Below are 12347 nucleotides of genomic sequence, written 5' to 3' on the forward strand. Positions count from 1 at the left end.
GTACCCACAGCTTCAGATATTTTGTTTTAACGGCAAGAGATGGTCCAAGGTAGTAAATTACAGTACTGAATTCAATTTACAACTGGGCCCCGGCTGGGCTAGATTTCAGCACCCGACTGACTATCGTTTAGGAAGATGTTGGCAAAAATGTCTGCACATATGTGAGTGTTTAAGGTGAGGTCTACCTGTTGATCTATACAGGGATGTTTTCTATTGGCCAAAAACCATCTAGTCGAGATGAATGGAATGCATTGTGTAATGGGGTCTAAGGGTGTGGAAGAATGTTATTTGCTATGTGCCCATCAAGGAGCTCTTCTTTCCAACGCCGTCTTGTTTACACTTGGTATTCTCATCATATTCATGTATAAATAGTTCACCAGAAATGGAGAGTTGGAATAATATTCGCAAGGTGAAAGCCTGCAATATCATAACTTTGAACCTTAGAAAGTGACTCCAGGGATGAAATCAAATGTGAGCTGCACGGTTTCCCCAAGTAAGGCATACCCTGGCTTTGCTGGGGAATAGACTCTCTCTTTTATTTTTCCTATATATTACTACTTTTTCTCATTTCTGTGTCTAAGTACTTGACTAACAATAACTTAGCATAGGTAGAAACTTTTGGGAGGCTCACAGTTTGAGGGGATTTGGCCTATCCTTGTGGAAAAGGCATAATGACAGGGACATGAAGCAGCTAGAGAAATTGAAACACAGTCAGGAAGCAGGGAGTGATGAATGTTTGTGTACTCCTTTTTACTGTCAAGGACCCCAGTCTGTGGGATGCCGTTTCCCTCATCTACAGTGGGTCTTCTCAATGAATCCTGTCTAGAAACACACCAAAACTGCTGCTGGTCAATGCCTAGGCAGTTTAATCTAATCTCACTTTCAATGAATATTCACAGCCTCTTGTGTCTGATCTGTTTGCCCATGGCCATTGATGTAGTTTCTGTGACATGAAGTAAATAAAAGATGATTTAACCCGAGCAAACAAGTAATTTTTCCCAAATTTAATTCAACTGTAACCTCACTATTTTTTTCCAAGCCAAGGTGTTCTGCATTTGACATTTTGTGCTGACATTTACATTCATTTTTAAAATCTTAGTTGAGAGCTCACAATGTGCCAGACACTGTTTTCGGTGCTCCATGCAACCGGGAATGAAACTAACACGTAACTGTGACTTCGTGGGTTTTAAATTCTAGCTGGAGAAAAACAAAAAAGGAAACAGTGTATGTCAGTGAACTATATGGTCCACTAGGAGCTGGTGATTGTTCTGGAGGAGAGAAAAAGGAAAGCAAGGACCACTGGATGTGCCTTGATTAATTCTTGCCCTTTGACTAGATCCACTAGCTAAAGTTGTGCCAAGAACAAAGATGGTGTAACGCTGGTAACTGCACCGGACAGCTGAGCAATCTCAGATGCCTGGTCTAGGAGACTTGACTGCGGACAAAATCATAGCTACAAGTTCTTGGTGCAAATTCAACACATAACCGTGCAACGGAAGATGTCATTCTGTAAATATGTTTCTTTTATTGGTAAATGAATAAGTCACTGTTGGCCAATAGGAAAGCAAGATTGGCAAGACTAGGAGACTATTGCGGTTAAATAAGGATCAGGATAAACAAATAGGCCAAATAGATGTTTATTCAGGGAGAAATAACTTACAACCTAGACAGATGAACACCAGCAAGTTCCACCTGATGCTCTCCTCTCTTCGTCCCTCTAGCAAGAGAGCTTTCCGGCTCCTCCTCAGACCTCCTTCCACAGGTCACTTCCACCCCTGGCTCCACCCCCCCCAATGGGCATGGTCAGGGCCACAGAAGGAGACAAAGTGAATATCCCACTACAGGAGACTAGAAGGAGAGAGGAAGAAGTAGGGGGAGATTCAAGATGGAGGTCCTATAGGGTAATATGCCAGCCTCTCTCTCCAGTAAGATGAGACCACGTGGAAATACTTAGATTAATAGAAATGGGTTAATATATAAGACAGAGCCAGCAGATAAGAAACTAGTAACAGGCCACCAGCCTTATATCAAATACATCCTCTCTGTGTGTTATCTGGGGCTGGTGAGGTGGTGGGACCAGAAAAAAAACTTACTCATAACAATGATGCCTTCAATGTGGCTAATAAGAAATTCCACTTAAAACTTAACAAAAGCTTTAAAAAATGTTTTTAGAAACAAACAAACAAAAAAAAAAAAAAACAGAGATAAGCAAGGCTTTTGGTAGCAGCATTTTTCTCAGTTGGGCTCTGTTTTGCTAGAGACAAGCAGAAAGGGAGGTTTCCTGACTCAGCATAAGTGGCAAAAACCACAAGGCTTTTAAAGAGCTCTGCTACCAATTTAATGGTGTGTACAAGAGCTGGCAATGACATTGGCCACATCTCCAAGCTGGCAACATGCTGCTGGATGGCAGCACAGACCAAGTCAGTGAGCACAGACCTCTTTTGGTGGTAAAAGTACCAACCGCCATCTTTGATAGACCGCAGCTAACACAGCTGTGGCTTTCATTTTAGCAATATTGTTATTTATCAGATGAAAGACTCGTGGCCAGAAAAAGATAAAGATTTACAGTAAAGACAGATTCAGATTATGTAAACCTCTAAAGGTTTACACTGTGTTTTAAAACATATGTAGGCTTGAAAGAGAAAAAGAAACAGGAGAAAAGAATAAACAAAAGACCGAGAATACCTGGTGCAGTGGCACATGCCTTTAATCCTAGCACTCAAGAGACAGAGGCAAGCAGATCTCTGTGATTTCAAAGTAAACCTGGTATGCAGAGTTAATTCCAGGACAGATATGAGTTACATCAAGAAACCCTTCTGTGGTCTTTGAAGGAGTTGAAGACAGTTATGGTTATAGTTTTCCTTAGTTAGGATTAAAGATAAGTTACATGTAGGACTTTAGGCTCACAAAGATAGGATAGATAATAGAATATTTTCTCTAAATCTTACTAAATGTTAATGGACTAAATATTGTTAACTGTGATTCTTATTTGATAACTGTTGTGTGATATATTTTGCTATGTTAAAGTTAAAACTCTTCTTTTTATTTAGACAGAAAAGAGGAGATGATGAGAGATGTGATTCTGTATATGTTTCTCTTGTTGGTTAATGAATAAAGCACTGTTGGCCAATAGGAAATCAAGGTAGGCAGAACTGGAACTAGGAGACAAGGAAGATTCCGGAAGGTGTAGGGAGGAGATTGAAGATGGAGGACAGAAAGAGCAGAACGCCAGCCCCTCTCTCCGGTAAGATAAGACCACGTGGAAGTACTTAGATTAATAGAAATGTGTTAATATTTAAGACAGAGCTAGCCGATAAACTAGTAACTGGCCAACAGCTTTATATCAAATACAGCATCTCGGTGTGTTAATTGGGGCTGGCTTGGCAGTGGGACCAGACCGGCGGGGAAAACAACTCATAACAACCATGACCGCATCACATTCTTGAGAAAATTAAAAGGATAACCCGACTTTTCTCAGTGATAGAGTAACTTTCTATAGAGCGATCACAAGAGCAGGGCACCTCTCTGTAGTGACCAATCTTTGGCCATTCTCCACCCCTGAGTAGTGTGAGGGGCCAGCACTCCAGCTTCTGAGGGAAGTCCCAGGGTTCTTTGTCTACTGCTTCCTCTTCTCAGGAACCATTTTCTGCCCCAGCACCCTGGCTTTCTTTGGAGTTGTTGAGACCTAGGAGAGTGGGAGATGTTGGTATGAGGAGCGAGGGACGTCTGAATGCAGCTGCGTTAACGTGGAGTTATGATGCAGGTGAGGGGTCTTGCTAGCCAGGCTCTCCGGCCACCCTTTGCCTGAGGCTTTAAATACAGATGGAAACAGGGATGGTAACTTCGGGAAGGCGACAGGGAGAGAGGACCACCCAAAAGAAGCGTCCAAGGGAGACATTGCCCCTTCCCGGGTGAGAGCAGTTGCCTTTTCTGTTTCTAGCTCTCACTGGTGTTCTCTTTTATCTCTCAGGACTCTCAGATCTCCAGCCTTCTCTCAACACTCTGGCCTTTAACTAGGATCCACTCTGTATCTGCTAAACCATGAAATCAGGCTGAAAGCCAGAGCTGACAAAGGAGCCATAATAGGGTCACTGTCTTCTTGAGGCTGAGCTAGCATTCAAATGTTTTTTTGCCCTAGAAACTTCTCTGTCAAACCTGGCCTTCTTGTCGGCAGTTCGGTTTAGCTGACAGCAGTTGTCAAATGCTGAAAAGCCTCTGAAGAATGCTGACGCAGGCCGCTGTTCAGGGCCCGGCAATACTCAGTGTCAGGCAGGTGAAAACTAATGGTTAATTATTCATACCCTTGTGAATAAAGTATTTTGTGTGTGTATGTATGCATGCTCGTATGTGCATATATGGTATTTTTAGTTTGTTTCTCTAATGGGAGGCCATGTTAAAGCAATTCAGGATCAAACAGAGTCTTCCCCCAAACTTGTTGAGAGATGTGTAGCATGATTTAACGGAGAGCAGAGGGTTCGAAGTCTAACAGACACTGGCTTCAAAGCCGACCATATGTTATTTCTGCTTCATGCATCTTTGCTTAGCAACTATGAGAAAATTGCTTAATCATGTTAAAACATATTCCTGGTTTCTAAAACTCAGGATCAGGGTAGTTCATGCCTGACAGCTTCCTAGGAAAACAAAATTATAGAAGATATGGATAATGAGTAATGAAGCCCATATACTCATCATAGGCCTTTGATTTTAGAGGTAAGGAGGGGCGATAATATGTTTACAAAGAGCAAACCCAAGACTCTACTACTTTCAGAGTATTAACTGTGACCACAATGCTATTTTCTGCTGGAGCTGCTGGAGGATAAAAATAACATGTTTAAAGAACACAGTCTAGGACTGGAGAGATGGCTCAGTTGGTAAAGTGCTAGACAAGCAAGAGGATCTACGTTTGATCCCCTGAAACACACACACACACACACACACACACACACACACACACACACAGAGAGAGAGAGAGAGAGAGAGAGAGAGAGAGAGAGAGAAAGAGAGAGAGAGAAAGAGAAGATCAGTACTTTACTGTAATCCCGTTGCTAAATAGGTAGATACAGGAGAATCTTAAGGCTTTCTATCCATTCTCATATGAAAAACACAGGAGCATGGAAAAGAAGAGGCAATATGATCACAAAGATTGCAGTCATGCAACAAAAAAACCAAGAAATGCTACCATCCACTAAAAAGGCAGGAGAGTCCTTTCTGCTCATTACTTGGTATTGCTCCCAACATACTGCTTTAAATGTTGGGTCTCCAGAACTGAGCAAGAATAAATATCTGTTGTTCATGTTACCCAATCTGACAAATTCTGCTGGCCCCCAAAACCTCAGGGATAAAGAATGGAAAGCCTGTCCTGTGCTGCCTGGCATATAATGCATACTTAGTCACTGGCAGGTCGGGAGGGTGAGGATGCCAACTTAAAAAATAAATAAATAAAATAAAATCTCTGCTTTCTCATACTCAACAACAGTGGGGAAGCTAACTTGAGCTCTGAGTACCGTGGGCTGCATAAAGAAGGGAGGCTGCTGCTGTTCCTGTAGAGATGGGGAAGGCAAAGGGTCAGACTTCAGGGAGAGGCTCCGGCCTCAGCTGAGAACTCAGCTCATCAGCAAAGAGAGTGTCAAGTTTTCAGCAGGGGAGTAAGATGTGCTTTCCCTACCCTCAGCACAGAGGCTCTACTCTCTAGATGTCCTGCCTGCTTGCATTTGTATCTTTCCCTTCCTTTCCGTTTCCTGGCATGCCTATTTAAGGGACACTGTAGCTACTTGCTGGATCGATATAAATATTAGACAAGTGTGCCTGACTCATACATGACGGCCAGGTGTTGTGGACAGATAAGCTTAGAATGAGTACCAGCGGAGTGGTAGGGATGGAAGCTCAGAGTTTCTGCTATCCAGGTGGGACCTCATTAAGCCTTCCAGTTGTCACGTCTCCCTGCTGCGGTTCCATTGTCCCTGACACTGACGTCCTGCCCACCCTTCATGCCAGCCTCCGGCATCCTTCAATGCATCCTCCTGACTCTTGCTCTGGATGATGAACCTGAGCGGAAGAGACAGGAACACTTCCCCCCTTTGTCTGCAACGGCGCTGTGCTGTTCTTTGGAAATGTGCTCTGATGCAAACATTACCACAGCCCTCTGGGAAAAATATCATGAGTTCCAGTTTTTAAAATAGGAAACACTCCCGTAAGGCACAGTAACTCTCCCGGGCCTTCACAGACCTGGCTTTTGTTTCCTTCCCCAGCTCCAACTCCAGAAGATGCATGGTCCGATTTAAGCTTTTGCTGTACCCGCCTGCTTCCAGTCCTTACTATGTTTAGTGCGGGGGTGGGGTGTGTGTATGTGTGTGTGTGTGTGTGTGTGTGTGTGTGTGTGTGTGTGTGTGTGTGTGTCTTGACTCAGGGCAGTTTTGTCCCTCGTAGGAAAACTTGAGAGTATCTGGGAACGTTTTTGATTGCTGTTCAGTGCAGTAGGTGTTGTGAAAGGAGGGAGCTGTGCCTGTTGTGGGTCACCTAACAATGTACAAGCTTTTCTTCTCCCAGTTGAGAATTTTCTGGTGTGAAGTGTCAGCAGAGCAGAGGGCGAAGACACAATGAGAAGGTGTGTTCTCGACATTTCCGAGACTCTGAGATGAACCCTTCCTATGCCTTTTCCAGCTGGGGGAAATCTTCCCCAAGTCCTCCGGGATGAACCATGCGCTACCCTGCCCTACAAATCTAGCACTGAGCTGGCTCTTCTTTCTACGCTATTTTATCCCGTGTATGGATGCACTGCACCTGCTGGGGAAGGACCATGTCTCTTTTCTGATTTTGACTCTAGAAGATAATTCAGAGCCCAAAAGATGGTTCGTGCATTTGTCAGATGAATGCCTTGGTGATTTGGGACCTGCACACGAGATATATGTACCTGGCATGCAAAGACTGACGGGAAAAGAGGTTGGCAGGCCCGGGTGCTACAGACATCCAGACAGCGTTGGCTTTGGCGCCAGGGTTCTGAACCTACAGTTTCAGGGGGAAAGCGGGTTCAAACCTAGTAGGTGCTTCTTTCCCATCCTAACCTCCCAGGTCCTCCTCACGCTACAGTCATTAAAGGAAAATTGAAAGCATTTCAACTTGAACTGTGGAGGGAAAGAGGGAGAGAGAGAGAAGAGAGGGGGGGAGGGGGAGAGAGGCTGTCATTGCCCTCCCAGCTATCAGAGCCCCATGGAGGAGCAGTGTTGGTGTGAAGACACTTATTCAGGCAGGCCTTCACAGCCCTGTCCTTGCCTCTGTCACAGTAACTCAAGCGGCCAGTAGCACTGTTTGAAGATGACGGAGGAGCAGGCGGAAAGTGATGGTATTGAACTACTTGACATGCCATTCCTTTTAAGGAGCGCGTCCATGACAGCTGAAAAGCCCCTGGGCATTAGTGGCAGTCACAGGGCCAAGGAGGGACACTCACTCCTGCTTTTCCTCCACACAGTCTTTGGGTTAGGAGTAGCACAGACACAGAGCAAGGCGAATTCATCAGGGTGAGTAGGAGAGAGCATCCATCAGCGAGGAAATGGGCTTGGACGAACAGGAATACCCAGGACCACAGACAGGGGCTAAATAACAGCAGCGTGGCGCTTTAAATGCGAGACTCTTCGGGTCTTTATTTTTCTATTTCAAAATCCACTTGTTTGTAGTTATTATATCATTGTTTTTTATAGTGCGTGCGTGCGTGTGTGTGTGTGTGTGTGTGTGTGTGTGTGTGTGTGTGTGTGTGGTATATACCTATGTGCGCACATGCAGAAACAAGAGTAGTATATTGGTACCTTCTTCTATCACACTACTTTTTTGTTTTTTTTTTTTTTTTTTTTTTTTTTTTTTTTTTTTTTTTGAGGACAGAGAATCTTACTGAACTTAAAGTTTGCTATTTTGGTCAGTCCTAGGTTGGCCAGCAAATCTCCAGTAGCCACCTATCTCTGTGTCCCTAACACTGGGTCGTAAGTACGTATGGCCGTGGCAAGCCTTTTACATGGGTTATGGGACTTTGCACTCAGGTTCTCTTGCTTTCATAGAAAACACTCTTACTTATTGAGTCATCTCCCTAAGCCCCCTATAAATTGATTACTAATACTTTTAACTTACTTAACAGAGTAACCCAATAGCAAAAGGTGTAACAATGGAATCCACACCCCCTTCCACCCCGGCTGTCACCAACACAATGGTTTTTTCTTCTGATATTTAAATATATATATATATATATATATATATATAATTTCTTTTATTTAAATTTGAAACAAGCTGGCTTGGAATCTTTACTTATTCCAGCCCTTGAGGAAGGTGTATATCATGGTTGGGGGAATTATACTGATATAGACAAAGCCATTTAATCAGGGAGCTTGTTCTACTTGGAACAGGAACCTTTCAACTGTTCTGAGAAGTTGTTAAATGGGCAGAGAGTCTGAGTTCCTTCTGCAGCACAGAATGCTGAGTAGGGTTGTCTAGAAAGTCCACAGTGCCTAAATCCCATATAATAGGTGACCTATCTTCATTGATGGGCAATCCCTACATTATTTACTTTGGAAGGGGAAAGACAGAATTTCTTCTCACTCGAGTGCATCCATAGGATGGTCAGACTAAAGAGATGGGGCCTAGGTGATAGGAATGTTGCTGCACAGGAGTTAAAGGAAGAATTTGAAGTTTTAACAGAAGCTTTATATTTTAGATTTCTACCTTTTCCTTTAGTAGATATACTTTTTTAAAGATTTCTCTATCAAAGGTTATAAGATTATTTTTATTTTATATGGTTATTGTTAATACAGTGGAAATTTTTTTATAAGAAATAGTGGCAGAATTTATTTTTATCTTTGTAGATACAGCTAACAAATGATTCCAACTAGTCTACACTGTTTATCTTTGATCAGAGGTACTATTATTAGAAAGACAATGACACATGAGCTTTAGGGACACTTACTTTCAAAAGATCCTTTTGTGTTCCCAGAAATCGACTTAGCAAGGTGCTCATGCAATTTGTTTCTGTCCATGTAAAAAATTACTTGTATCATTTTTTTTTTTTCTTTTTTAAGCACCGGAGTCTAGAGTGACCAACTTCAGGCCCTCTTTCCATGTGAATTTTGAGACAGGGTCTTACTGTGTAGCCTTGGGTAACTTGACAATCACTATGTAGACCAGGCTGGCCTGGATTTCACAGATATATACCTCCGCCTGTGTCCCTCATCTTGAAATTACAGGTGTGCATCACACATGGCACTCATTTTTGTTTGAAATACCTCTCCAAATCTTGTAAGCTCAAAGCGTCATAAAATCTGGGGTATCCGATGCCTCTCTCTGTGTGTGTGTGTGTGTGTGTGTGTGTGTGTGTGTGTGTGTGTATGTGTGTGTGTGTGTGTGCTTATGTGCATGTTTGATCTGTGGTAGATAAAATAATGATGTCCAATCTCAGCTCTCAAAATATGTACATAACAACAAGCAAGGAAATAATATTAGGGATGGAAGGTAGGTTACTAATGTCACTAGGTTACTAATTTAAAGTTACTAGGTTAATAATCTCAATGGCCTTGAGATAGGAAGATGAGCGTGCATTAGCCAAGCAGGTACAATGTCATCAAAATAGAGGAGAAAGGCAACAGAGTCAGAGGTTACAGTAGAATGCTCAGAGGCGTGACCTCACTGACATTAGAGAGGAAGACAGGGAAAGAAGGGGACCATTCATCATGCGATGTGACTGGTTGTCTATGGGAGTAGAAAAGGCAACAAAATAGGTTTCTCTTTTTAAAAAAGATTTTCTTCTTATATTTGACAATATTATACTTGCAGGCAGTGTATTGTGAGCATATTCACAGCCTAAATTACCTACTCATCCCTGACCCAATCTCCTTCTTCACAACTGGCTTCACTACAGTCATGTGAGCATGCATGTATGCATGTGTGTGTGTGTGTATGTGTGTGTGCAAATGCATGCATGTGCATGAGTATGCAAACGTTTTACACAGGTAGTCGCCACTATAATGTGGATGATTGCATCAGTCATGTCATATCTAAAACAGAGCATTTCATAGCAGCCTGCCTCAGCTTCTGGCTTTTATAATCTTTGTAACTTCTCTTCTACAGTGTACCCATGTCCTGGAGAAGATGATTTTAGTGCTGTTATCAGCAGTCACTTATTCTCGGCACTTTAGCCAGTTATGTGCGTTGACTATCACCCATTGCAACTAGAAACTTCTGTGACCAAGTCTGAGAGCATCAGAGTTTATGGGTATAAGAACAAACACTTAGAAGGCAGGTTGAAAATGGGTTCATTTAGAAAAAAACACCAGTGGTAGGTGATATTTCCAGGCACAGGCTTCTTCCAGGTTTACAGTACTAGGCATAGATTCCATGCAAAAGCCTAGTAATATCTTTACTGTGGCCCAAAGAGATGTGTGTGGGACATCTGACTGATGAGATAAAAGTATAATATGGCTGTGTCACTTACACCATCAAAATTATGAACATTTGTTGTAGTGGTAATAGAAAACTAATAGGCTGTATCTAATTGTTATACTGACAAGCATTTATTTCTTTGACTTCTGTTTTAGTTCATTGGCCTCTCCATCTGCCTTTGTGCAGATAGGAAACTTTTTATTGTAATGTAGAAGTTATTCTTGATGTCAAATAGAGCAAACATCTTCAAAAACATCTTATTTCACATATGACATTTATATTTCACTTGCCATGCTGCTCACCCAGCAAGTGTGATACAAAGAAACTAAATACATGCCTTTGAACACTTCACTGAGTTTCTCTGTATCCAAATGATATTAAGCTATATTAATTCTTTTTCCGATGACAAAGAGAAAGTAGGGATGTAGATTTGGGTTCCTGTTGAGATGCAGAGTCTCTGGGAGGAGTTAGGGGACAGGTAATTATAATCAACATATATTATATTATATATTATATGAAATATATGTTATAGGGAAAATCTATTTTCAGTAAAACATTCATGAAGATTATTTTAAGAAGCTTCGTCAATTTTGAAAGACAATTTTTATGTGTATAACATTCTTGACTCAGTTATTTGCTAGGGGAGTTTTATGCTCCCCTAGATTTTATTGTTGATGATGGAAATTCTGTGAAAATTGTGATCTTTCTACTTTGGGGGACTGATTTTTTTTGTGGTTCTATTAGATGTATTTCTTCACTTTATATTTTTGACATCTTGACTATGATGTGTCACTGAGAGTTTCTTCTATGGTCATGTCTGTTTAGAGTTCCACATACCTCTTATGATTGAATGTCTACTCCTTTCTCCAAGTCTGAGAAGTTTTCTGTTGAAATTTTGTGGAATGCTCTTTTTGTTGGTTGCATTTGATTTTATCTCTGCTCGCTCTTCTACAGTATGAATTCTCAGGTTTGACCTCAAGAAGGTCCAGACTTCTTGACAATTCCATTCATCCTCTTCATTTGCATTCCTTATATGTGTCTATACTCTTATCTTGCCTTTTTCTTCCATTCCTGAAATTCATTCTTCTGTATACTGTTGTCTCTTGATGTCTGCTATATTTTTTTTTAATCTAATTCATCATCACCTTAATTTCAAGTATTTCTGTTTTGTTTTTTTTTTAATGGCTCAGTCTTCTTGTTGATTCCCCCCCCCCCCATATTTTCAAAATTACTGTTTCACTCAATTTGGACACTGTGTTCTCAGGGTCTTAGAGTTTCTTAATTCATGAAACTATATTTTGACTATTCTATGTAATCATTAAGGTTTTGAAGATTTTTTGAATCTTCTGTGTAATCATTAGTTTGTAAAAAAGAAAGTTCTTTCTCAGAAGTGCCATGTGTTTTGTAGGTTTGTATTCTATTATAAAGGAATTGCTAAGTGAAGGATGGATCATGGATGGTGGTTGTGTCATATCCTTTGTGTTTCTTTGTCGTGTCTTGTGCTTCTGATGGAGTGTGATTATCTTTGAGTTTTGACTTCCCATTCTTACAAGTCTGTTTGGAAGCTTGTTTTCTGTGGCTTCCTACGCATATACTACATGAGGTTCAGTGATAGAGTATGGTAAAGCTCAGTGTCGACTTGTCAAATGGAATTGTGGGGTGATCTCATCTTGTCTGTGTGGCAAGAGGACAAATAGTAAGATTGCACGTTTGGCCTCAAGGCAGCTGGCTGGAATTAAAACCTTGGTCATTTGTTTGATTTTATGAGCCTGCTGAGGGAAGAAGTCCAAAAGTCAGGCATGCTGAAGCCATTGTATTATAGAGGGGCTGTGGTTAGTACCAAAGACCTCAAGTAACTTCTGGAACCTCAGTAGTTAAGAAATCTCTTAAGTCCAAACTCTCCACCTATTCTGGCTTGAGAGATTGCTAGAGCC

The sequence above is a fragment of the Phodopus roborovskii genome, unplaced genomic scaffold (genome assembly GCF_943737965.1).
Source record: "Phodopus roborovskii unplaced genomic scaffold, PHOROB, whole genome shotgun sequence".
Classification (NCBI taxonomy): Eukaryota; Metazoa; Chordata; class Mammalia; order Rodentia; family Cricetidae; genus Phodopus; species Phodopus roborovskii.